At 38.2% G+C, this 26466-nt stretch overlaps 1 long non-coding RNA gene across 1 annotated transcript in view; it reads right to left on the bottom strand.

Moving 5' to 3' along the window:
* The window catches only part of LOC116998173, a 76231-nt gene extending 58359 nt beyond the window's left edge, over positions 1 to 17872 (bottom strand). Inside the window, exon 1 of the long non-coding RNA XR_004418333.1 lies at positions 17672 to 17872. This is a non-coding gene — a long non-coding RNA (uncharacterized LOC116998173). The remainder of the gene's footprint in view (positions 1 to 17671) is intronic.
* Between the last annotated feature and the right edge of the window lie 8594 nt (positions 17873 to 26466).

The following is a 26466-nucleotide window of genomic DNA, read 5'->3' as shown; positions in this document are numbered from 1 at the left end:
ATAACCCCTTCTATTAATTTTAGGGAATGCTTTTGCCATAATTTTTTTAAAAAAACCATGTCTATATAGAACAAAACAAAAACATCTAAATAAGTAAAGTTCAAATATGTGATATTTGGTAGAGGCCTGTTTGGAAGACCTACCTTTTACTACCTGGCTTTCTAATGTTATTTTCATGCACTAAAACCAGAGCTACTAATACAAAGCAGGAATTACTTCCATGTGTTTCCAAATAAAATGTTCTCTCTTCTTATGTTTAATAAATCTCCTATTTCAAGAGATGTAAACTCCTTGCTTCCCCTTTCTTTTCTTTTTTCACTTTCCCTTTCCTTTCCCACCTTTTCATCCTTTTTTCCCCTTTCCTCCCTCTTCCTTTCTTTTCAACTTTCCTTTTATCATCTACTTCTCATTTTCATTTTTTCACTTTCTTCCATGCTATGCCCTTTTTTCTTCCATTAAAAAATACTATGCATAATCTAAAAATTTAAAAATTTAATAAACAGATTATTTCTGAAGGGTTAATCCTTGTAGAATTTCTTCTTCAGAATACATTGCTGCTGTCCACCCTGATTTAAGAAAGCTGAGAAGTAAAACTAGAAAAACTGTATTAGCAAAATATAGAGATATGAGGGCTCAAGTTAACATCTAAACAAACATGCACACTAAATAAAGTCCTAGTCTACATAACTCCAAGTTCAGTATAAATATTTGCACACTCTTCCTGGAGAATAAATAAAGGTTGGCATTCAGCAGTGATGAATCTCTATGCTTCTTTAAATTTGGGTCTCAAAGATATTTGTGTTTTCTTGTAAAATTTTCTTTTCTCTTATGTCTTGTAAATGTTACACCAGACACCAAAAGGGAAACTTTGTAGTTAGTTGCTTGAGTATACAAGGCAAAATCAAAAGCTTGGCTACTGAAAAAACACTTCAGAACTCACAGTTTTGATACAGAAAACCAGACAAGAAATACAGAAAAACTCCTTGTAACACATTTCTGAGTAAGTGTATAAACCAATTGTCATGCATAATTGACTTGAAATAATCTCACAACACCTGATACTCATTCTGGGTAACTGGACAATACAGAGGGACACTAGATTTTGCAAATCTCCAGGTGTATTTGTTTTAGCCTGAGAGGCCATTTGCATGCAAGCAGTCCTCTGGGTCTTAAGTCCATCTTAACACGAAAACATCACACAGCTCTATTTTTAAACAATTCCTTTGTATGACTAAAAATGCTGAAATCTGAGGAGAAAACAAACCAGCAGTTAGCTATGGTGTGAGAGAGTCACTGTTATTTAAATGCTTAAATAGTGTCCTGTGGTGCTGCTGGTCAGTGGTGTGTGGCTGGCACCCTACACTGGGCTAAGGGAACCTCTGAGAGGGGAAGCACTGTAAGAAGGCACCACCTCTAAAGACCAAATGTTAAATGAAGACATAAATTTCAGCTTCATCTTCCATGTAAAAAGGGATATGTCTGCAGAAGAAAATGGCTAATTTGTAAACCCTATAAACTATATATGGCTGCTCAGGAGTGAATAGTCACATTCTGGTTCATACCATAAGAAATGCAGGAGCAAGCTGACTTAGCTGCTCAGTTAAAACAAAAACATAACATTTAATGTGAAATTGAGATATTGCATGATATGGCTTCATATTCTAGGACTCTCTAAAGTATATTATGGATGTTGCTACTCCACACTAAAAATTATCTATCGGTTTTCTTAAGCATTTTTTCCAAAAACCTGATATTTAGATTTAACAACAAAGTCAAAAAATCCCATGAAATAGCTAGATAATATCCTAAGAATAAAAAACTCTTCACCTTAGGGACATGAAGTAACTCTCTTTTGTCTGCAGATCAGATTGAAACTTCAGGATGTGCATTATCACTACATCTCTCCTTTAGGGCTCCAATAATCACTTCAATTTTGTGTCAGACAGGCATATTTAGTGATTTTATATAATGCTTGCCAGAAGTAAAATAACCAAGGTATGAGGAAAAAAATATATAGATTCTCTCCTTTAATTGATAAATAACAAGAATGGAGCCATGTAAAACCTATTGCTATCAAAGACCACTCCTATATAGGATCACTCCTTATACATCTTTGGGGAAAATAAGAAACACATATTTAGAAATTGTCATGGAAACAAACCCACTGTAAAAGAAATATCCACAAAACCTCCTGAACTTTGTGACAAAAAATGTAAACCTACTTGATTATTTTATCCATAAACACAAATAATTTTGCTCACATATTTGCCATGTGCAAGTCTGAAGATCAGTCCTCTTATACCAGCCTAAACAAAGGGACCCAGAAGGAGGCATCAAGCCACCTCTCTGCCTCATTGCCTGAGGCTACACCTGTGCCTAGCCAACTTTCCTGTACAAATTTTAACATCCTGAAGGCTGCTTTAATTTATACCAGTTGGTGAGGTTCCAAAGGAGCTGCCTTTGTGACCATAGCTGACAGGGGCTCAGAAAAGCATCAGTCATGGCTCCAAGCTGACACTGGCACCAAGACAGCATACAGCTTTTCCTGGCTCTTTGCTAGAAGGCATCCCACCCACAATTTTAGAAAAATATCAGGTATCAGAGTGGTGAAAAGTATTCCTTATGGCAATATTTCTGGAGTTTTCTATTTTAGCTTGTTTATAAACCTATACAAGCAATTACAATCTACATTAAATATGCACAATAACATGCATATGGGCAAAATGTACACTGTTAAAAAGAAAAGGGCTGGATTCTGAGACAGAAGAAAGGTTAAAAATATTTTTTGTATTTTTCTTTCACGTTGTACAATTGGAATTCCAGTTTGCTATTTATTTTGCTTTATTTTTCATCATCTAACCATGTTCTATGAAAGCAATGTCTATGTACCATATAAATGGATCTTCCTTTTTCCATGGAGATGTAAATATAAGATATAATTATAGGATTTCTTCTGTTGAAAACAGTCACATTTTACACCTTTTTCACTCATGCCCACTAGGTAGTGATTTTCTCTCCTACCCATGGATTATTCTCTTTCAAATCCATCATTCCCAACTACTCATTTGGTGGAGCACAGAGAGCTTTTTCAATCACTCCTTTTTGCTGACCATGCACATGAGGCTGCGGAACTCAGCCTTGTCATCACAAGAGATTTGTTTTGGTACAGTTTTATTGTAAACTTGAAATAATGCAGTTATGACATTAAATGCAGATGTTTTGCTTTCAATACCACAAAACTTTTTGAAGTTTGTTTACATCACATGGGAAGAACTCTAAGTTAAAGTAAGCAAATGGTTCTTCTCTAATAGAAGTGTTCATGTAGGAGATTATATCCATCCCACATTTCAAATTATTTGTCTCCTGTCCAGACAAAGTCCTACACAATGACGTGTTCCATGCAGTTATAGAAGCAGCATCCACATGACAGGTCACCATGCGGCTTTAATTGGTTCAGACAACAGTTTTCTTCTAAATAGCATGCCTCATGCAGATTTTTTTGTCAATTTTTAAAAGGAAAAATAACCTTTCAGATGAAATCTTACTCTAAGTCATTGAGTGGCTAAGAACCCTTCAAAAACTTGCTACAAAGACTTGGTAATCCTGACTCTCTTAAAATTTATGTAGCAAATAATTTCTCACATTGTGCTTCCCACATGCATAGCACGATATTTGTATTTTCAGTCATCTAAGGAACAATTGTATCACGTGCCATGGTACTCACTTAACAGACCAAAGAGCCACTTCTGCAAAAACTGCACAGACACATACTTGAAGAGGAGATTCACACAGTAGAAAATTAAAGAAAAGCTTTCTAGGAGAAAATTCAGGTCAGAAAAATCAGATTTTTTCCAAGTAGGGAAAGACGTCCATAGTCCAAAAACTGCAAATGAATTTTATCATCTGAAAAAATTTATTTCCTTAGGATTTGAGTGACAGTATCATGACTTAGTCACAGAGTTCAGTAAGGAGCGATGGACAGATTATTTTCATGTACAATGAGGAGTTTTGATTAAAAATACTTAAATTAATTAATAGTGCAAACCTTTGCACTCTTTTTCTGTTTCATATAATCCTTGTTCTCTGAAAACTCCATTTTCTGCTTTTGTTTCAATCTATAAAACATGGGGGTGAGCAGTGTTAGTTCATAAGTTCAAAAATGCTAATGTTTCTTTTTAGCGGAAAATTTCAGATAATAAAAATTAAAACACTACTAGAGATACAATTTTAAGTCTAGGAAAGGTGGGTAGCTGCTGCTGCCATAAATGCTAAGCAAGCAAGTACCTATCATTTTTAAGAGTTTAGGTGAGAGCACAGACTAATAATTTACATAACAACTAGTCAACTAAAAATTTTTTGCTCATCAGGCAACCACAAAATCCTTTTCTTAGGGCTGCTTTTGCTCAGTACTTGACCATTAATTGGTCAAATAGAGATACTAAATAATTTTTGGTACCCATGCAGATCTTCAGAAATTTAAATTGTTCTTAAATCATACTGTCTCTTGTAACTGAAAACAGGGTGGAGCAAATGGAAATTGCATCTTTTCTAAGCGATAGAATTCCACACTGCAATTCTAAGCTAACTAAATTCCACACTGCAATTCTAAGCTAACTATCAAGTTGACAAGACAGTCTTAGAGTTCAAATTCCTCCATCCCACTTAGACAATGCCCTGTGTTACATTATTCTAATTCATTTACCGCCTTCTACAGGTCAATTCTATAATACTTTTCATTAAAGGATATCTGGAAAATGAAAAAGCAGACAGAAAGAGCACTGGAGTGCCTTGCCCTGACCCCAAAACCTTAATTACTTAAGGAATTATAGAATATCCTAAGCTATCCTAAGGGACCTACAAGGATCACTGAATTCCACCTCCTGGTCCTGCACAGGCCAACCCCAACAATTACACCATGTGCCTGGCAGCCCAAATGTTTCTTGAACTCTGTCAGGCAAGTGCTGTGACCACTTCCCTGGGGAGCCTATTCCAGTGCCCAAATACCCTTTGAGTGAGGAACTTTTTCTTAATATCCAACCTAAACATCCTCTGACACAACTTGAGGCCATTCCCTTGGGTTCTGTCACTGGTCACAAGAGAGAAGATATCAGTGCCTGCTCCTCTGCTTCCCCTCAGAAGGAAGATAGAGACAGCCATGATGTCTTCCCTCAGTCTCTTCCTGGATGAACAGACCAAGTGACCTCAGCCACTCCCCATACAGCCTCCCCTCAAGACCCTTCACCATCTTCATCCATGCTTCATGCCATCTTCTGGACTCTTTCTAAAAGGTCAGTGTTCTTCCCATACTTGCACCCCAAACTGCCCCCAGCACTGGAGGTGAGGCTGCCCCAGCTCAGAGCAGAGCAGGACAATCCCCTCCCCTGCTCTGCTGTGATGCTGTGCCTGATGAACCCCAGGACAGGGCTGGCCCTTCTGGCTGCCAGGGCACTGCTGACTCATGTTCACTTGCCACAGACCAGGAGCCCCAGGTCCCTTTCTGTGGCACGGCTTCCCAGCCTCTCATTCCCCAGTCTGTCTGTACATCCAGAGCTGCCCATCCCAGGGGCAGAATGTGGCACTTTCCCTAGTTAAATTTCATGTGGCTGGTGATTACACGGCCTTCTGACTTGTCAAGGCTTTTCTGGAGGGCCTCCTTTCCTTTGAGGGAGTCAACATCTTCTCCCAATTTAGTATCATCATTAAACATACCTAGTACACATTCCAGGTCTGTGTTCAAGTCATTTTCCCAAAATGGAACCCTCCAGAACCCCATAGGGAACTACTGACAGGTTGCCAGTCTCACATCACCTCATTCTGCATCCAACCAATGAACCAGTTACTCATCCATCACATGATGAGTTTATCCAGTTTCTACCAACTAATGTTATTGCTGAGAATTTCCACTGATACCTGAAATTTCATTCATGTTTAGGGTAAATATCACATCTTTGGCAGTGTTAGCAAAAGGGTATCTTGCTTTGCAAAGAGTGATCAACATTTCTAAGAAAACATTATTTATCTATCTTTTCCCCACTGAAGGAAAAAGTGGAAATAGGAAAGTGGAAATAGGCCTGTTTTTTGTACCTTCTGGTTCTCTAAACAATAAATAAAAAACCAATTTCCTCCATTTGCATAAGCAGAGTATCTCTTTTAGCAGCTGATTGTTCCTAGTACAGTGTTCATCTAAGCAAAAATGTTCACTACGTAAATAAATTGTGCCTCTTCCCCTTCATCTTCATGTTGCTCCTAAAATGTTCCAGTTTTTACATAATTGATCAGCGTTATTTGGATGAACGTGTTTGCACAGCTTTGGCAAACCAATGTGGGTCTTTTTCTTCTCATGCTAGAGGGAACCATTTATTTCAAAGAGTTAAACAGCCACAGGGACCCTTGAGATGTTCTACATCCTCTAGCTGTGGTATGCACTCTGCTAAGCTTTGAAAGATAACCTATGCAGCAGTCCCTTTGAGGATATGGCTATGTAAAGCATTCCATGTTTTTTGCTACCTATACTAAAGGCCTAGTGTCTCCAGGAAAAAAAACCAACCCAACGATTCCTGTAATTGGAAAAAATTACTGCTAGAAAGAATCAACAACAGGAAACTACTGAAATGGATAGGTAATCCAAACACGTGCCTGAAATTCCATCATTCATAATATAATTGGTACAAATATTCTCAACAAAGCTCCACTGTTATTCACACATACCATTGTTTACATTGTTGTGATACTTAGATTAACACAGATATAACTGTACCTTAAGCCTGGGACATTTGTGGCATGCCATATGTCAACCCCCTGTCACATACCTGTTTATCTTGCTGCCTTTTAAAACAGAAGTGACAGTCAGCAACAAAGATGCAGATCCCATATGTCCTGATGTCCCAGAGCTGCACGGGTTTCTCCTGTGAACTGGCATGATTAAGCGAAAAATGCTGTGAAATAAGCCCTTTAAACACCACAGCCAAATTATTTTCTCAGTCACTAACTGTAGCTCAGGAATCTTTACTCTGGCATCATTCCTCCATCTCAGAAAATAGAAATTAATACCATCCCTCATGTCACTATGTGTGATGGCTCTGTGTAACTTAATATTGTGATCTCTCCCATTCAGTATATACTTGCAGCCATTTAGACACAGCAAAATATTTAGTTAAGTGTGTGCAGGAAAGATCTAATTTGAACAAGGTATATTAAACATCACATTTCCATAACTGATTTACATAGCATTTCACTTCTGAAAACGAGGACATGTCAGGCCAGTTAATCTCCGCTTCTTCATTTACAGACAGACAGCATTTCACAACCCCACTTCACTAACTGCAACATATCAGAACATTTTACTCACTTCTAAAAGGCTCCATAGAAAGTTATCAGCTTTATCTTGACAAAGGGCATTTTTAAATCTTTTTGAATCTTCCATTTTAAAATCTTTACTTAACAGTCATTTGGTTCACTGTAAGTTCAGATACCCATTTTTGTTGTGCACGTAAGTATTGTATCACTTTAACAGAGTGGGGACAGAGAAAAAGTGAGTCAGGGAAGGAAATCCAATCAAGGATGAAGGTAAACAGTCTGAGAAAAACAGATTCCTAAAAGGTTTTTTCCTGGCAGGAAAATCCAGGCATAGATTGTGTGAAGGATAGCGGGAATCAAGGAATTGAGAGATCCATCTGCTTCAGCTGAAGAAAAGATTTCTGGATGTAAGACATTTGCTGTTATTGGAAGATGAAGGGAAAGAATATAGAACTTCTGTAAAATGAATCGACCCAAAGGAGACTAAAACACAGCAGTCCAAATAATTTAGAAAAAAAACAACACTGAGGGCAAACATTTCCTTTATATAACTTGGCAGGCCAGTGCTAAAAAATGAAATGTGGATCTCTGGCACTTGGCAACATCAGATGGCCAAAAAAGGCCTTGTGTGAATAATATGCAAAGCAAACGTGAGTTTTAATTCAATTAATCACAAAAATTATGAAAAGAAAGATCTTCTACTCTGCAAAATTTTAAACTGTATTTTCCATCTATTTTTCTTGGGGGTTTTGTTATTGTTGTCAATTTTATTTTTTTTTAATTTTAGTGAATATTACATATCAAACACCAACAATTATTTTTCTATTTAAAAATATCATTCAAGCAACTCAGAATGTTCCCAAAAGTCTTTTAGCAATTTTGCAGAAACAGTGTATAATTCTATTCTTTTCCTTGAAGTTCATCATGCACTAAATGCACTTCAGGAAACAACAATTAAGGATAAAGATTACTATTAAGGTTTGATATAGAGAATTAAAAGCCCATTTTTAAGAAAATATCCTGGTTTCCACCAAAGAACAACTCAAAATTTATAACAGGCAATCTTCTCTTCTTTGTTTGGGCTTTACTTGGTAAAAGAGAAGTTTGTAAAAGATTAAAAACAACAATTATTTGAGAAATTACTGGAGAAGAAAATGACATGTTGAACAGCCTTCTACATTAATTGCTTAGCATACCTCAATCTTCTTTTTCACTACATTTATTTCTATAAAATATTCATTTCCATTTTTAGTTTAGTCAAAGGAGCTTTACAAAGGTGCTTATGATGAACAAATATGAAAGAGGGATGCCATTCCTGCTTTTGTTCTGAATGGTGTTTTATATAAAAATCTTCTTTTCAGCTACAAGTATTATTCAATTAAGAAAGTGAAAGCCCACAAATTTTGACAGAGCAAGAAATCAGCAGATTTTATGATCTGAGACATGCAGGCTTCTGAAGAAGCATCAATTTTCATTGTAAGATCTAGGAATTTGTGTTGTTCTACTAGGTTTAATTGCTTCATCACCCAATGACAAAATCTCTTGTTTAATCTGTGTTCCCTTCACCATTCCTTTGGACCAGATGATTGTATTGAATCTCTCAAGATTTATCAGCTACAGGTAGCAAATCCTGACAAATGTTAACCCTAAAGAAAGTTTGATATGAAATTCTGGCTTTTGCAACTCAAAGGAAAGAAACTAAAGGAACACAGGCTGAAAAGAACTAAAAGTGTGTCAAGTGGCCAAAATAAGGCCATTTTTAGGACCTGTTGATCAGGAAACTATAGGCTTATTCCTGCAGCTTTGCACCAGTTAGGAGAAAAGCCTTGGAAAAGAGCAAATGGAAGGACAGTCAGTAAACCACATCTTGAATTAAGGATAGCCAACAGGGTCTCAGGAAGGGAAGGGCATGCATGCCTCACTTAGTTGCTGGAATTGTTTGAGCCTGTGCCTGCCAATACAAACATGGGGAATGCTGGGGATACTGTGCACCTGGATTTTCAGAAAACACTTGCCAGAATTCCTAACTGAGATCACTGTCTAATGTGCAAAGCCATAGGCTAATTTTAAAAGGGCAAAGGTGCCCTCACAGAAGTAAAAGGCTGCCCCTTAAGCAGGAAATATGACAAGCCCCTCTAAATTGCAGGGAGGTTTCTGATGTTAAGACTTGGCTTTATCAATAAGCTTACAAATGCTCTGTGGGATGAAATGAATATGTATCTACTGTTGGAAAGAAAGAGTCATGATGCATCTTGAAGCACAAACAGAACATCATGTTATTTAATACGAAGGCTTATTAATAATAAAATTGCCATTTTGCTAATTTTATAAAAGCAAAAATTAAATTTCAGCATTAAAAGACTTTCGCCTCAAGGGGCACAGCTGTAATATCACACACAAAGACACTACAAAACTTGCTAGAAATATAGATGTGAACACAGCAACATAGTTTTAAGCCCGAGAGCCTCTGGAAAAGAAATTTTATGAGTAACTGTGAAGCTGTAAACAATTAAATTGTCAATTTAGCTGCAGAATTGAACAGAAAAATCCAGATTTGGGTTGATCTGAAAAGAAAATGCAAAAATAAATTTAAGGTGAAAAAAAAATGAGGACTAGACAAACAAACTGGCTCAATTCTTCCTAAATGTTGCATTTCCAAATAGTAGTAAAAAAAAGTGAAGGCACAAAGTTATGAAATTAGAAATTCTGAAAAAATCTCTTTTACTTACTGTGCAATTGAAAGAACTCAGAAATAAAGAAAACACATATCCCCTGCCATTTTCCTACTCCCCAGAAGTCTGACTTGAACAAATGCACTAGAAGGGTTTTTTTTCTATACCAGTGAACATATTTTTTCTTCCATTGAAATTATTCTCCCTGAAAAAATGCATTTACAAATTTCTTTATTGGGGGGGTGAGGGAGGGGGCATTAAAAAAGTGTTTCCTAATCTGCAGAGAAAGATTCCAGTCCCTGATTTAATCATTATTCTACACCAAGCAAATTTAGTTAATTTAACACTGACACCTTTAGATTGGTTGAAAGTCTTTCTTTCAATCAGAAAAATGTAAGGATCCATCCTGTGCAAATCTCTTCAACAGAGAGGATATTCGGTGGTCTAGTGAATGGCAGCCTTGGAGCACTCCTAAGTATAACTTATATTTAAGTGTAACTCCTACTGGAGAAAGACTGCTGTCCAATTAAACTCCAGGAAAAATTGGGGAATCACTTCACGGTGAACCACTTCATCTGTCTGATTATAATAAAGATCTACTCTCATTTTCCCAGAGAATATGAAACTCAAAGGGTAACGTATTAGTATTATAACAAACTGGTCTAGAGGTATGGATTTTAAAGATGAATCGTGGAAGTCATTTCTTGATTTTTGCAAAATAACATGAAATTTTTGCTTTATCAATGTGTAAAATGAAGAAAAAAGACTAGTCATGGCATCATGGTGATAGCCAGAGATAATTGTATAATAAATGAAATAACTTTTATTCTGTAATACTTTTGGAAATGATTAATTGGATTGTCCTGTACTCATTTTTGCAGGTAAAAATATCTCTTTGATTCATCAAAGAAACAAAATACAGTAATTTCACGATTATAAGCCGCACCATTTTGACTAAAATTTTGGTCCGAACCCGGAAGTGCGGCTTATAATCAGGTGCGGCTTATATATGGACAAAGAACGAAAAGGTGCTGTTTTAGTTTGGAGGACAGGTGTCTGCTGAGAAAGGCAGGAACTTCTCTTTGAAATGGAGAATGTAAACCCCCTCCGTCCCAATTCTTATAATTTTGAAATCAAGGGGCTTTCAGGCAAAAATATGGGAATTAGGAATAACAGTTCTTTTCTAGGGAAATTAAAATAGAAATACAGTACTACAAAGAAACAAACTCCAAACCCTGACAAAGTCAGAGCACAACCTGACACCCCGTCAGGCAGGGTGTTGGCAGCAGTCCCATTAAATGGTGGCTGCATCCTCCTGCAGTGACAGATGTGATTCAGTTGGAGCAGTGCTCCTGTGGAAGGTGCAGTTTCCCTCCGGAAGTCCAGTGGTGATGTGGAGAAATCCGGTTTTCCTCTGGAGTCCAGTAGAGAAAGGGGCTCCCTCAGTGTCCCAAAACCTCTGTTTTTATTTTGGTAAGAAATGTTGGGCTCTTCCCCCCTGGCTGGAGCAACTTCCAATGGGATGCAGTAATTGTATCAGTCCCACAGTGGGACTCAATGGCCATTAGCAGAAAATGACTCCCTGGAGGAAGGAGGGGTTGTGAAAAGACAAAGAACGATGCCCTGCCTGGTTTCAATGGATGGCCCATTAGCAGAATATCTGCCATTGAGATAAGGATCACTGCCCCCACCCTCAACAGATGGTGATAGAATAGATACCTTTTATCACACTCTGTATTGTAACATGGGGCTTATAATCAGGTGCAGCTTATGTGTGGACAAAGAACAAAAATTTGCTGGCACCCAGAGATGCGGCTTACACTCAGTGCGGCTTATAATTGTGAAATTACTGTACTTTTGTTTCTAAAATTAAGTCCTTTTTTTAAAAAAAACCAACAACAATTGTAAGGCTGGATCCTGTAAAAATAAGTAGAGGTAACACAGGGGAGACACAACCCTCCTTGTATTAGGAGGATCATGCTGCCATCCAATAGGACTTGTAGGAACACTTCCACTCCAGCTGTCACTGCCAATAAGCAAAGAAATCACATTTCACCAAATCTGCAGCCTGATAATGAGATACTGCAAAATATCAGACAGAGAAGGGAGCTTTCTGGTGGGTGATTCAGTGTTCTGAGAGTTCCATACAGTAGCAACTCAGATCTTTATATTTATTTACACAGTAGGATTAAACAAAACAGGAGTTTATATCAGTGATTCATTCGCATGTTGAAGATTTCCTTGAAATCCTTGTCTCTTCTGGTCACATCCAGCACTCTGCTTCAATGTCTACAGAAAGAAATAAGGCTATTGCCACAAGCGCTTATGGCTTACTTCTCAAAGCAGTTTGCACAAATTCAATACTGACTTTTTCATGCCAAACCCACAAAACTAGGATGGGATAAATCAGCAGTAGGTGTGTTGGAAAAAAAGGAAATATCATGTGTTGCACATTTATACTACTACTTTTTTTTCACATGCAATCAACTACATGGGAATGAAACTTAACATTAAAATAACTTTTTGCAACATCAAGGGTGTTTTTTTATGTTGGGACTGCTGCCTCGAATTACAGTGAATGGATTAAATGGTGAATGAAGGACATTTTCTGTGCACCACAGAAAATACCAGTAACAATGGAATGGTATTTTGCAGAACAGAGAAATGCAGCTACACAAAGTGATACAGTATTTACTATTTGTTCATCATAAATCATGAATTAATGTAATTTTGCACCATAATTACAGTACCATACTTCAGAAAGACATGATGCTGTGATAATTTAGGCACTAATTTAAGTTTCAAGAGCCCTGGCAAACTCTGTAATTTTAGAGCATCAGGTCAACAAAAGCAAAAATGGCAAAAGACTATTTCAGGAAAGGTTTTGAAAAACCTCAGTGGAATAGCTGTAAATCCAGGTTTCATTTAATACAAACCACTAAAGCCTGAGGAGAAAGGGAGTTCTTTAGGATTGCCCTGTTTTTGGCATGGTGCTTGGTATTTGAACAAGACAGTTGGAATATGTGTTTTCCTGTAACAAAAACTAAATTGGCATAAACTTTGAAGACAGAAGAAAAACAGACACCACATTCAGGCTTTATATCTCAATGGCTGGTATAATGGAGTCAGACAAGGGATCATAGTTTGAATCAATCTTTACATGACATGCCAAACTCTGCCTACACATTAACAAATAAAGCAGAGTAAATTTTAAAAATCTTATTGCTAAATCTGGATATTTTGTTCTTCCTTTTATATGTTTTTATAATTTAAAAGGTTCCTTCATGCCATGTAATGTGGATGTAGAAGGAGGAGAAAAGTGAGCAATCTTAATTTGCAGTGGTAAAACAACTCTAAGAGTATGTGTGCTTCAAAAGCTATTGTCACTATTGCTAAAATTATTAACTATGGTAAGGTGCCTTTATATGAGGAATACAGCACTGGAATCAGCCATTTTTTTAGAGATGCTTCACACAACTCCAGTTCAAGATCTACTGGATTACAAAACCTGAGTCTTCACTATACTTTGACATTCAAAGGTACTAAGCGCAAGTCTCCTGAGAATATCCAGCATCACACTTGCTCACAGATTTTGTTGCTAATAGTTTTTAAAAACAAGTAATGAATTGAAAGTACCACTACAGAGCATTCAGTGTCTTTCTTGTAGTTTGAAAGGATAGAAAAAAGTCAAAAGTTTTCAAAAAATCATAAATTTTCTACAAAGCTAATTTTCCAAAATTAGCAACTTAATTTAGAAGCACAGAACAAATAACTGAATTACAGAAAGACACACAACAGCTAGAAGTCATAAAGAATAAAAATAAAATACAAAGTCATAAAAGTCATAAAATACATAGGATTCTAGGGAATGTCATGAAGCTGTGTCAGGGAATATTTAGATTGGATATTAGGCAAAAGTTCTTCACTCAGAGGATGGCTGGGCAATGGAATAGGTTCCCCAGGGAAGTGGTCACAGCACCTGCCTGACAGAGTTCAAGAAACATTTGGGCTGCCAGGCATATGGTGTAATTGTTGGGGTTGGCCTGTGCAGGACCAGGAGGTGGAATTCAGTGAACATTGTGGATCCCTTTCAAATCAGGACACTCTGTGATTGTGTTCTGCGATTATAAGCCGCACTGAGTACAAGCTGCATCTCTGGGTGCCAGCAACTTTTCATTCTTTGTCCATACATAAGCCGCACCAGATTATAAGCCGCACATTACAATACAGAGTGTGATAAAAGGTATCTATTCTATCACCATCTGTTGAGGGTGGGGGCAGTGATCCTTATCTCAATGGCAGATATTCTGCTAAAGGGCCATCCATTGAAACCAGGCAGAGCATTGTTCTTTATCTTTTCACAACCCATCCTTCCTCCAGCGAGTCATTTTCTGCTAATGGCCCATTGAGTCCCACTGTGGGACTGATACAATTACTGCATCCCATTGGAAGTTGCTGCAGCCAGGGGGATGAACCCAATATTTCTTACCACGATAAAAACAGAGGTTTTGGGACACTGAGGGAGCCCCTTTCTCTACTGGACTCCAGAGGAAAACTGGATTTCTCCACATCACCACTGGACCTCCGGAGGGAAACTGCACCTTCCACAGGAGCACTGCTCCAACCAAGTCACATCTGTCACTGCAGGAGGATGCAGCCACCATTTAATGGGACCGCTACCAACACCCTGCCTGATGGGGTGTCAGGTTGTACTCTGACTTTGTCAGGGTTTGGAGTTTGTTTCTTTGTAGTACTGTATTTCTATTTTAATTTCCCTAGAAAAGAACTGTTATTCCTAATTCCCATATTTTTGCCTGAAAGCCCCTTGATTTCAAAATTATAAGAATTGGGACGGAGGGGGTTTACATTCTCCATTTCAAAGAGAAGTTCCTGCCTTTCTCAGCAGACACCTGTCCTCCAAACTAAAACAGCAACTTTTTGTTCTTTGTCCGTGTATAAGCCGCACTGGATTATAAGCCGCACTTCCAGGTTCGGACCAAAATTTTAGTCAAAATGGTGTGGCATATAATCGTGAAATTACTGTACATATCTATGTATAATGCGTGATATGGATATGTCATGATCTGACCTCATCACTTATCTCTTATATCAGAGGTAATTATTTATTACCTCTGACAGTGTCTTCATCACAAGCGCAGTTGTTCAGACAGGCTTCTTAAAGGCCAGATGCAGAGAGCCAACATCCAGCAACAGAACTGCTCTGAGAGGCCTAAAGTCCCAAATTACTCTTTCAACTCAGCAAATGCACCAATCTAGATATGCCCCATCTCTGTTTTCGATTTTATGCAGTACATGAACCCGATTCTTACTTTGCTTGAGGCAGAGAGTATTCTACATTTTAAATACTTTCCAAATGCAGTCATCACCTCTTTGCAAAGAGAATTGTTCAGCTTCTGAGACAACTAAAATACCCTGAATTATCTTCTCTGCCACCCTCGGCTTCTGTGTAAGAGTAAAGAAGGATTGACACAAAAAACCTCCACTACGCATTAATCCCCTGTTGACAGAACTGTCATACTCAGTCAAGTATATTTGATGCAGATAACCATTTAGGTTCTCTAAAATACCAATGTTGATAGTTACAATTTTTAGCTGTCAGATTATATTCCTTTACTAGCAATCTGTTTTCCACTAAAAATGTTAACTGGTTCTCTGAACTATAAAGAGAAAAAAGTGAAACAGGAAGATACCATGGACAAAGCTATAATTACAGAAGGTCCTGGTGACAACAGCAAGCTCTGGAACCTTGCCCTTCTGGTTAATTACGATGTCATCATCCGCTCAATGCTCAGTGTTTATAGGGCTTTACTTCGGGGCCTGTCATTTATTCTATATATTAACATCTAGAACTATAACCATGTTATAACCTAGTCATTGGAAAAGGCCACAAACCCTGCTATGGTGTGTCTCAATGCCAGTGCTGCAGCTTTACTGCATCTGAGACAGAACCACAAAAAACACATGGGTTTTAAAACTGAGGAAAGTCAGAAAAGCACTGCTAACTAGAGGTGCTTTGAAGTAACTGATAGTTCTGTACCTCTTGTGCTGTGCACTTGAAAATGTGTCTGCAAAGGATGCTAGCTAATTAACTAGCTCATATCCACTCCACAGCAGGCAAGTCATCCTACTGGAGATATGTCTAATTTAGAATATTAAAATGTATGGACTGAGGCTTAGATGTTAGGTTTTAGTTCCTTTTTTTCCCATGTGCAAAATCAGAAACAGATGTGGAATATCTGTTTATGATTTGTACTGCAGTGTATAGACCAGGAGGAGCTCCACTGAGCAAAGCCAGATTACATATAAATTATTTGCCATGTAAATATTGCAGAGGATGTGGAATTAGAGCTCTGGAAGTTGTTTCAGACCACAAGATCTCCCTCTCACTCTCTAATGTCTCAATAACAAACCTCTCATATCTCTATTTCCAAAACGGAAGACATTATTCCCAGTCAGACCTAACCCTGCCCAGAAGCAAACAAATGTTTTTAAAGCTTAAAAACCATGGCTTTTTTCTTCAAAGTCTCCCATGACTGTGTTGTCTAGCCCATTACTACAGAAAATGTTATTTTTAAAAAGTATGGTGCTGGAAAGTCAAGTTCTTGCATTTGACAGAATATTTGCGACTCCCCTCGAGATTCTTTCACTTCAGATCCAAGATCTTGAAGGTGTTATATTGTGACTTGCTCTACACTATAAACTAGCAACCCCTAAATAAAGTAATATTTTACCACTAATAAATACACAGGAAAACCTCTCAACACCAATATGTATATTGTTCATATAAAGGCTGACATGGGTACCATATTTAAGTCTAGGTATGCTCTTAAATAAATGCTTCAATGCAGAACCATATCTCTGCCTGGATCCTCCTGTGCATAGACAGAACATTTTTTCCCCTCCTACCTTTTGAAATTAACACTTGAAATATTTTAAAATTACTATGTCAGGAATGAAGTCTGGAAAAGGTGTTTCCCACTTGATCCTTGGGCAGACAGAGGAAAGGTGCTCGGAGCTGTCTTGCAGAACCACCTCCGAGTTACCTGCGCCGGGAGGCACCCCTGGGGTGTTCCAGAGGCGGGGGGTCCGAACGCGGGCTGAGCCGGCCGTGAGAGCGGAGCCTGCCGGGCGAACGGGCCCTCGGCCGGCGCGGCTCCGCACCCGGGGCGGCGGGGGATTCCAGGGGCTGCATGGCCTGGGGGGATTCCAGGGATGCGGGGACTGCGGGAATCCTGCGGGGCAGCGGGGATTCCAGGGGCTGCATGGGCTGCGAGATTCCAAGGATTGGATGCGCTGCGGGATTCCTGCGGGGCAGCGGGGATTCCAGGGGCTGCATGGGCTGCGGGATTCCAGGGGCTGGATGCGCTGCGGGAATCCCGCGGGTGCGCAGCGCGGCCCCTCAGGCGCATTGCGGGCGGGACGCGCGCGCCCTCTGCTGTCCCGCTGCTGAAGGCCCGGCACAACGGGACCGTCGGGGCAGCCGGGAGTTGGCAAACAAAAGCTGCCAATACCTATACATATTTTTCTCTTCAGATTAAAGGGTACAGCTGTTATAAATAAGAGGCGGGAATGCCACTGCAGTGTTACAAATGTATGGGCGCGCCTATGCGCACGGACACCCTTCGGCACCGCCAGGGCGGCCCCTCAGCCCCGCAGCGGCTCGGCTCTCTCTGCTCTCTTACCTCGCAGGTGAGTGCATCGGCCTCAAAACATGACATCCAAGCACTAAAAATATTCAAGCAATCAGGTCTTCTAGGTCTCCTGCTTCTTCCGTAGCAGAAAGGAGCCTTAGGGAATACGAGATTACCACATTTGGCCGTACCCGGGCCAAACCAAACGCGGGCTGGCCGTGCAGCTCCTGCTCGTCCCTGGCTGCCAGAGAGACGCTGGCTTTCTCCCTGCCCTCGGTCCGGCAAGTCAGCCCGCGAAATGCCAGCACTCGAGCTCGGGCAGTCCCCCTGTTTAGATGTTTTCTTGATAAAGGGACCAGACAAGCAGAATGCTTATGGTAAATATATTTTTGTTTATAACTCTGTCCACTTCAGTGAGGTGGAGATAGTAGGTGGACAGTATCCTGTGTTAAATGAGTATAGAATGAAAATAAACTGCCTACAACCTTCAACCCAGTTTTAAGAACAAGAATATTAATGAGACTGTGACATTTATGAACCTAAAGAATATTTATGACATTAACCAAAATCAACTAACAGGTCACTTTAAGAAGGTTGTATCTGGGTAGTGAAAAACCTGGAACTTTTGAAAAAGAGAACCAAATTCTTTCATTGCATCCATTGTCTTAAATAAACAGTTCACTAAAATGAGGCTTCAAATTAAACACCATCATTTTAATGGTTTTCAACAGAAGGAAATGGAAAACATTGGTGAAATTAACCTGACAGATGAGGTAGCAGAGCTGCAATTTTAAAAGTAATATCCTTCCACAAGATCCAAGAAAAATGAAGCAGTCCTGTGTTTTTCTGTAGGCTCCTTATTTTATTTTCTGTTGCTTTGACTGGCAAGCCCAAATATTTTAGCATGAATTTTATTACTGAGAAAAACAACATTATTATTTAATGAAGATTACATCAGAGATGCATCTCATACCTCTAATAGCATAATATTAACTTAAGAAAAAAGTTTATCCAGCTGTTCTTATTAAAAACTCAGTAGATCAACAACAAAATTGTAGCTGTGTTGTTTTTTCCCAGTGTTTTTCTGAAATTAGTATTCACAGAAATTAGAATTTCTGCAAAGTATTTTTCCTTTACTCAATGTAAAATTTCTGATGAAGATTCCAGTGAAAGAATGTAGACAATACTCAGAAATATATTCTACTTCTATAGAAGTAGACTATATCTGTGACACTTTTTTACTATTTTCCTATTAATGGTTATTGTGATGTGAAATGTTATTGGACCCCATGAACAGAATACTGATGACAAAAAGGAAAGGAAATTACAGAAATATGTAATTAATTCTAATTAATTTGAAAATATTTTTAAATATTGAAAATATTTTCCTTCTGAATTTACTATGTGAATTCACACATTTATTCTTTACATTCCAAGTAGCTTTACTTACATTTCAGTCTACCACAAGGACTGAAATGCAAATTTAGTCCAAACCTCTGAATGACCCTTTTAAAAATACCAGTCTGTTGAACAGTGTCACAGACTTGCCTGGAGGTTGCCATCAAGGGTAGCAAATCTCTTGGGAAGCCTGAAATGCAGGACACTTGGCACAGTAAAGACTATTAAGATTCTTCTGATTTGTGTACATGTAATGATCATTAGAGCAGTTTCAGGATAGTTATTAAAAAAGAAGGAGTGAGCACTCAGAAGGAGTGAGCACCCTACTTGTTCCCTGACAGCATTACTTGGAGTTATCTTAACACCAGAGCATGGTTTCATCAATAACTTCATTGTTACAGACAGAGAGAAAAAAGAATTGTTTTAGTCAAAGCATAGAAAGGAATCTGATTATTTCTTCATAGTGGATGCAGTCCTTTATCCCTACTAAAACCAGCAATGCAAATGTTTGCTACAACAGAAAATGTGTTACGGGGTTTTATAATAGCTGCCCACTTCTCACTTGACAGAAATAAAATTATTATAATTCCATATAAGCAGCTTTTCAGTAATATGTCATATTCTCATTAAGGCTGACCAGTATAGAATTTGATCTGTGAGAGGAATCCAATGTAACTGGCAGAATTTTCCCAATAAGGAATCAATAAGGATTTATGTTGAAAAATAAATGGGCTAGATGTCATCTGCTGGGAAACACAACTGAGAAAAAGTAAGAACAGGAAATATCTGAGCTGCAGGTCCCACGTGACAAAAGAGCAACATTAAAGAATGTTTTTCTTGGCCTTCATTAAACAGATGCTTTTTCCATAAGATATTCCTCAATTAAAAGAAAAATACCGGTATGCCCTTGATTTAAAAGGAAATAAATCATAACTGATATGCTATAGACTACTTGTTTTCAGGTTTGAATCATCTACTTCATGCATGTAGACAATATGATCCTCTTAACCAGTATTGTAAAGCTCTTTAGCATCGAGAATATGGCATCAAAGAGCAACTTCAGTAACCTTAGAGGCTTTTTGGTCCATGCTCTGATTTAGGATGAATTTATTTAGTGAAGATTGAAATTTTGTGGGCTCTGCTCAAAGAGAACATAACATTATGCATCCCACACACAGGGATTCATGCAAAAATAGATATGGTTACTTCAGACTAAATACTTCTAAACATTAGAGAACAAAATTGAGTACTTGTGCTCACACTTTCAACAGGAAAAGAAGAAATAATCACTGTTTACAGGAGGGTCTCTTTGCACCTGCAGTTCAGTTGCTGCAGTCCTTCATCTCCAATACCTTTGAAATTACACTATTTAAATAATGTTGAGCCACACTTACAAAGAACTCTGAGTGCTTCCTGTGCTGTCTCCTTGCCTCAGTCTCAACCAGGGCTGGAATCTAATAACTCGGAACTAGTGATTTCCTGGCAGAATATTATATTTCAGCTTGCAATCATTCTTTCTGGGAATTGAGGTAGTTCTGTGGAGAGCACTGAAGCCCTAACTGTGCAGGCCGCATTAGATTTACTCTAATCCAATGTTTAAAAACAATATTTACCTTACTTTAGTGGAATTTTAGCCATTTCCTTTATTACTTTGATAATACTTTAGAGATAGTTCTAAACTCAGATGGGAAGGAAGAAAAAAAAAATCCCAGGGAAAACTAAAGAAGTCTATATAAGCATGACCTTTTCCAACATTCTCATATATGCATGTTTATATTTCTACATGTATATAATATATAATCTATTATGAAGAAATAGTTTACTGCAAATATTTATATAGAGCATGTTGGCACCAGGGTTTGCATATTATTTGACATATTCTGTTCTCATTATTGAAAAGGTATTGGTGCTTTCTAATGTACTGTTGATAAGAAGGCAACCACAATATTAATTTTCCAAGGTTTAGCACCCCAAATCTCTTTCACAAGAGACAATACAAAATGCATTCCTATTTTTGTATTCTTATAATAGATCGATATCTAGCAAGCACCAACTCACTTCCACCAGTCCTGAAACTGTTAGACTGGATGCAGCATGGAGAGTTATGAATACCACTGTAAGGATCAAAGTTTGTTGTCACCATGTCTGGTTAACACAGGCAATTATTAAAAGGAAGGAGAAAACTATTTGTGCCAGAACTTGGACCCTTTAATAACTCAGAGTTCTATGTTTAGAACAGAACAAGGAATTACAACACACAATATTTTGAGGCTTTATTTCAGGTCATTTTATTCCATTCAGGATTTCAAATAGAAATCCTAAGCTGCCACAGGTTTTGTTTTTGCATGAACAGTTCTTCCACAAACAGGGAAGAAATTACTTTCAGACAGGAATCATTATTTAAAAAACACATGATTCCACCCAGTTACAAATACACTGGCAGAGCAAGAAAATTAAATTGGGGGGGAGACTTGGCATATTACATCAGTTCAAAGAATTATGAAATAAAGTTCTAGAGGATCTGCAAACCCAAAACACCACAAAGGTCGCTTATCCATAGCTATTTATTCTGCTAGGCTTAACGACAAGTTTTGCAAGCAAAGTATTTGGTAAGAGTTTCATCCTGAAGAAGTGAAAATGACAATAGTAAAAAAAATACAAAATCATATATGTTTAAAGATATAAACAATTTAAGTGATGAAGCTTTTCCTCAAAGAAAAAACCCTTCAAATTGCTACTGAATGTAAAAAAGAGAGGCTGCTCGAAGTACTTGGGCTGATTCAAGTTCCCACCTTTCTCAGGGGTAAAAAAAAGTTCACAGTCATTCCTCAAAATCCAGAGAATCTTATTATCAGTCTCAGGTCTCTGTCCAACCTGGGATTCATTTTTTCTTGGCTCCTTGTTTTCAGGACACTCACTTCTCTCCTGCAAGAGAGAAAATTAGATCTACCTTCATCTCTGTAATGCTTACTGGCCTGAATCCCTACATTGTCCCTTTGATCTCACACTTAAAGCCTCTTTGAGGCAGTTCCCAGCCTATCCATGTATTTCTGAGGGCAGTATTCTTTCATAACACCTGTTTTTGACAATCACCTTGAGTAAAGCTGAGGACATAATTAGGTACTCCATGGACCCTGATATGTAGAAGATCTACATACCCCCTCACTAGGATGGAAGAGTAATTCTGAAATTAAAATAGTCACAGTCTCTGGGGTTTTAGAAAGTGTGAACTTTGCCTAAATTTTCTACTTGGCCACAGCTTTCACAATACATTGGCTAGCAGTGGTTCCATTAAAAGCATGTTTATGTCTTCTCTATAAAGAAGTGAAGACATTCAGGAGACCACTAAAGTGAAAGTAGGAAAACTTAACTCATCAAAATTCTTTCCAGTTAGTTAGGAAGTTTTATTCTTACACAGACTTCAATACTAGAGAGCTCTAGAAGATACAGGAGTAAGGAATACCATCAAGGAACTAAAGCCATACTTCTCAGCTCTTAATGATTTGTTGTAAATCTTAACATTTAATTTAACTTAATATTAAAGCTCCGGGGAAATGCTATAGAATTTCCTTTTGTTCACTGTCTTTTCTTTAAGATACCATGGAGAGTTATGGGAGACTCGTCTCAACCTTTGGAGACACAGTCTATCATAAATCCTTAAACTTACATGTTAGTCTTTTTAACAGACTGTTACTTATTTTTCTTGTGCTTCAGCATTTCCTGATACCATCAGAAACCACAGGTGGAGTGTTGAAATAAAGCAAGAAAGAGTTTTCTCCTGATGAGATGTCCAGACAGACATAACTAAAGAGATGAGCAGCTACCCATATCCTAGGTATGAGTTTCCATTGTTGCATTACCCAACACAGGGGAAGTTCATCCAATCTGTTTCATTCATTTTAGTACTTACATTTCATGCTAATTATCTTCCCCACCTCAATATATATGACCTGAGCATTTTTTTAAGAGAAAAGAACATTAGAATACTCTCAGTAATATTCTAGGGAAAAAAAGGAAAAAATAAATTTGAGAAGCAAGTGTCCATAAGGGCATGGAACAGCAGGGTGAAGGAATGGATCGCCCAGCCTTTTTTGACCAAAATATTAAAACTAGTCCTTCTTTATATGGAGGGTGGCAGAACACTGGAACAGGCTGCCCAGGGAGGCCATGGAGTCTCCCTGTCTGGAGATATACTAAGCCCACCTAGGCACATTCCTGTGTCACCTGCCCTAGCTGACCCTACCTTGGCAGGGGGATTGGACTTGATCTTCAGAGGTCCTTTCCAAACCTGACTACTCTGTGATAATGTTGTATCAGAAATACAAGTTTACCATTTTTTCTGTCTCACAGGTTTTTTCTCCCTTAGTTCCAGTGCCGGTATGTCTTCCAAACCATCTGGAAGGCTGAGAAACAGCTGACAAAAGTGAGTTTTCTTTTCTGCATAAAATATTTAAGAAAAAATGGTTTAGTTTCCATTTATTTTCTTCATGCAAAACAAAGATAGATAACCACCCTTCAGCAAAATTTCAGCTGTGTTAGTTTGAAGGTCATCTTTTGAAAACTATGTGTAGTATGTATCTTGTATGCTTCTATACACAATTATTACTTTCCTTGGTTTTGTTAGCATGTCCTAACTATCAACCGCAACTCCTGTTTTGCTTGGCAAGCCTCCCAACAGTCAACAGATGTTTTCTCCCTCCTGTTTCTTCCCTGAGCAGATGACTTCCAAATGATATCATCTCTCCTTGAGCATAGGGTGACTCCTTTTGTCCCAGGGGTTCTCTTCTGAGCCCTGGTGTTTAGAAACTTGGTAAACAAAAAGGACCCCTTTTCTGAGACAGTGCAAGCCTTGTGTCTACAAAATTATACTATGGACCACCAACACAAACAGACAGTATAGCCAACCAGGCTTACCTCTAAAGTGTTGGAAGACAAGTGTATTAGTTATGAAAATCTGCAATTCATAATTGGTTTGTACGGCATGCTTCTCTGCCCAATAAAATAGATTCCATTTACCTGCTGGAAAGCTTTATTTGATAAGCAATTTGGTGCTTTCCATACGCTGTCTTACAATTGCCAGTAAGAACCGCTAAGATTCAAAGAATATGCATAGATCATCTGATGCTACTTCCTTTTGTAATTTCTTTAGTGGAGGTAACATATGATATGGAAAGAAAATTAAGAATTTTCAAGCTTGGGCTTAATTGAAATATCACAGTTAAGAATTCTGGACATCTTTTAAGATTCAACTGAGCTCCCTTTATTCACCTGGAAATCTCAGTTAAAAGTAGAATTTTGCAATCTCTGTATTTGAAATATGTGTTTGGTGAAGTACATAGAAGATACACTTTCAGGAAAGGACATAATTACTAGCATTTGAAAAGCATATATTTCAATGTACATTTGAGCAATAAACTTCTCGGTTGGGTAGGGCATGGTGCTAATAATGCCAGGGTCATGGGTTTGATCCCTGTATGGGCCATTCACTTAACAGTTGGATTTAATGATTCCACTGGGGCCTTTCCAACTCAGGATATTCTGTGATTTCTGTGACTTCTGTGTCTCCAAGCAGTTTGCAGTTCTGGAAATGTGGTCTGCAAAATGAGTACACAGGAGGAAGGAATTAGTGAAGAAAGGATTCTGTATATCTTACATCTTACTGTCCTAGTTTTCCAGCACTGAGAGTTATGGCTGTTCAAATGTAATACTCCATTCTCTTACATAAAGGTGGTCTTCCAGGCCATCTGGCATTAGGAGGACTTCTTATAACCCTTCTCAGAACTGCCCTCTCCCTGTGCAACATGCATCCTCTGGCCTGGAGGTCCAAGTGTTCAATGTAAATCTTACACAAGATGAGGAGAAACCCTTCTTCAAGAATTTTTCATTGCCTGAGATTATCTGCAATGATGCAATGCTACCATTTCAGCTGGTAGGGTCTTTCTGTCTCTGAAGAGTTGCTGTTTGCTGAATACAAAACCAATTCCTAGCAGGTACACTCTGTGACATTATATTTTACTCTATTTTTAAAACCCTTTACTGACATTGGCAAATCCTAGCCACAGTCCTATGAGTGATTGACATATTATAAAATCAGAAAAAGGTGCAGAATTTTTTTTTTTTTTTTAATCCAGACCACTGAGACAGACAGCATTTCAGACTTGAAGTAAGAAGCAGGAATTCCTGGATGTCAACTGCATAATTAACTACAGATTCTCTTCAAATAATACATACAGAATCCAAAGGCGAAAGATCAATAGAGACTTAACTGCAGGCTCAGGAATAGCAGAAGGTTTTCTAAGACCGCGAACTCTGAGTTGTTATCAGAAACCTTGGCCTAGTTGCTTCTTTTACCCACACCTGAGATGTGGAAAATCAATCTGGCAGCTTCCAAACCAGTGTTGGTTTGGCAAAAGTTCGTTCTGTGGTGTTGAGTGGTCCTTACAAACAGCAGTTGTCTGACCATCCTTCCCTTGGCAGTGGGAGCAGCAATCCCTACTCTCCAAGGTCTTTCCCTATAACAGACTTCCTGGATATCTGTCCCCATGCTTCCTGTGGCAGGACCCTTCCCTGAGACAGCAAAATTTGTTGCTGAGAAGCACTGGGCCAGTTCTGCTTAGGAATCACAATTTTTACCGAGCAGTAAGTGGTTACTTTTAAAATCATTACTATTACAAAGGGCATATATTTTTAATCCTAAAGGCACCAATGTAAGCAAAACCACAAGATGCCAAGGCTTGCTAGCTAATAAGCTGATTCACTGCTTCCACCTTTCACTATGGTTGAAATCTTAGACTCCCAGCTTTACTGCTCTTCAGGGACCTCTAACACATCTTTGAGATCTGTGTCAAAGTTAAACAAAAAAATTTCTGAGCATGGACCACCTACACAGAGATAAACCATTTAAAATTAGGTACTTTTCTGATTATGCAATGTTAAAATCCTTACTGTTAATACAGTTCAGCTTCTTCTGGATTGCAAATTCTCTATTTTATTTAGCATATAAAGCTAAAGCCTGGAATCATTCAAGACATTTTTCACTATAAGCAGTGGTTCTTCCATTTGATATACACTAGGAATCATCCCTCGGCAAGATTCTCCCCAGTCATTAGGCTTTGTTCTCATAACAGAGCTGTTGGATTTGAAACAAAAATGTGATTCTCTAACCACAAAAATCCAACAAGGAGCACAAAGTAAAAGAATCCTTAAAAGGCTCCTGTTTTTGGTTTTGATTTTAAATATAGTATTAGTAAAGTACTTTTAAAATTAGATATATCAGAAATCTACAAACAGAGTACCTAATATAAATGGAATGCAGCTTTTAAAAAATCACAAGTCTTCATATGCAGGCTTCATATGCAGCTACTTTAAAAGTATAATTTTCAATGTCAAAAATACAAGGATGAGGAGAAAAGTTATATATCCTTATTCCTTCCCATCTACTCTTTGTA

The sequence above is a fragment of the Catharus ustulatus genome, chromosome 6, assembly GCF_009819885.2.
Source record: "Catharus ustulatus isolate bCatUst1 chromosome 6, bCatUst1.pri.v2, whole genome shotgun sequence".
NCBI classification, from domain to species: domain Eukaryota; kingdom Metazoa; phylum Chordata; class Aves; order Passeriformes; family Turdidae; genus Catharus; species Catharus ustulatus.
This window is presented reverse-complemented; position numbering and strand designations above follow the sequence as displayed.